This window comes from Petaurus breviceps, unplaced genomic scaffold (genome assembly GCF_028583685.1).
Source record: "Petaurus breviceps papuanus isolate PSGF00001 unplaced genomic scaffold, PetGlider_PUasm1.0 172, whole genome shotgun sequence".
Classification (NCBI taxonomy): Eukaryota; Metazoa; Chordata; class Mammalia; order Diprotodontia; family Petauridae; genus Petaurus; species Petaurus breviceps.
In genome coordinates, this window is record NW_027185755.1 from 1,394,481 (window position 1) to 1,396,465 (window position 1,985).

A 1,985-nucleotide genomic window follows, 5' to 3' on the forward strand; every position below is an offset into this window, starting at 1 on the left:
TCTCCTCTCTCTCCTCTCTCTCTCTTCTCTCTCTCTTCTCCCTCTCTTTCTGTCTCTCTTCTCTCTCTCTCTTTCTCTCTTCTCTCTCCTCTCTCTTCTCCCTCTCTCTCTCTCCCTCCCCCCTTCCTCTCTCTCTCTTTCTCTTTCTCTCTCTCTCTTCTCTCTCTGTTGTTTTGTTTCTTCTTTCTCATGGTTCCTCCCATTTGTTCTAATTCTTCTTTACAAAATGACTAATGTGAAAATATATTTAATATGAATATATAGAGCCTCTTTCAGATGGCATTCTGTCTTGAGGAGGGGGAAGGGGAGAGAAGATTTAAAACTCAAAATCTTATGGAAGTGAATGTTGAAAACTAAAAATTCATTCACTCATTTTTAAAAAGATAATTTTTTTCTAAAGCTGGAAGACACCATTTAAACCAATAAAAAAAGAAGAAATCAAGGTTTCCTCAGAGTGCTGCCCCATCCTGACCCTGTTTCAAGAGCTAAGATGCTGAGGGCAATCCCAGCATCTCCCTTCTCAATCTCCATTGCCCTGCTCTGTCTTGTTGAGGAAGCCCCAGCTGTTCCCCACCCCTCTCCCGGAGGCCAGCAGTAAAAACTATGCATTCCCTCTATAACGGAAAGGGCTCAGAGGGCAGGAGAAGGAGGGAAACACCTGAGGTTAACTCCACCACTACCAAGGCAATATGCAGGACTCCCAGAGTGGGGGTCAAGTGACCTGGTCCTGGCCTTGGTTGTGACACTAATTTGCTAATTCTCTGTGTGATTCTCCTTTCCAGGCCTCGGTTTACCAATCTGTAAAAGGAGGTGGTAAAAATTTAATCTATGAGTTTTGACATTCTCTAGTCTATGTTCTAATGTCTCCTCTGAGAAACTAAATGCCATAGTGTATAGAAGTGAGGGAGTTCTGGTTTGAGTCTTGTCTCTGATATATGCTGTGTGATCATAGGAAAGGCACTTAGCCTCTCACTCCAGTGTGCCACCCCCCATCACCTCCAAGAGCAAATAATTTCTATGTAGTGTTCAAAGCCCTTCATAGCCAGCTTCCCACCCCCATCATTTTCCAGTGTTCTTATTCCTTCCACTCTTTCTGCCCTCCTCCCCTTCCACTCTTCAATGACACAGGCCTCCTTGCTCTTTCTCTGACAAAGACAATTTACACCCAACACCAGTCTTTTCTCCTGATTTTCCCCCATTCCTGGAACATTTTCTCTCCCCATCTCCACCTCCTGGCTTTCTTCAATTCCCAGTTAAAATCCCAACTTCTATTATAGGAAGTCTTTTCTGCTGTCCCTTAATTCTACTGCTTTTCCTCAACTGATTATCTCCAGTTTACCCCATGGGGCAGCTAGGTGGCATAGCGGATAGAGCACCAGGCCTGGAGTCAGGAGGATCACTTACTTATTAGCTGTGTGACCCTGGTCAAGTCACTTGAACCAGATTTGCCTCAGTTCCTCATTTGTAAAATGGGGACACACCAGAGAAGGAAATAGCAAACCACTGTAGTATCTTTGCCAAGAGAACCCTACGGACTTGGGGTCACAGAGAGTTGGACACAACTCAGCAACAACAACAAATTTATCCTGTACATAGCTTATTTGTAGAATTGTATACATGTTGTGTCTCCACCATCAAACTGAGCTGAAGTGCTTACCATAGTACCTGGCACATAGCAGGCACTCAGCAAATGTTTGTTGACTGACTGACTCCTAGGCAAATCTCCAAGACTATAAATTATAGATGAATTTGTGGTTAGCATTGCTAGAGGGAAATTCCACAAAAGGAGTTCCTTATACCTGTTGAATCATAGAGACAGGCTAAAAAAAAAGTCCCTCTCAGCTCTGATATTCTATGCTTTAAGGACCTCCCCAGCTCTGGCATTCTGTGCCCCAAGGACCTCCCTAGCTCTGACATTCTATGCCCCAAGGACTCTCTAGCCCTGACATTCTGTGCCCCAAGGACCTCCCCAGCCCTGGCATTCT

General features: G+C 44.5%; 1 protein-coding gene across 1 annotated transcript in view; it reads right to left on the reverse strand.

Annotated features, from left to right (window-relative positions):
• C3 (complement C3) overlaps window positions 1-1,985 on the reverse strand; it is a 36,907-nt gene that overhangs the window by 8,794 nt on the left and 26,128 nt on the right. The gene's annotated exons all lie outside the window — the stretch shown is intronic.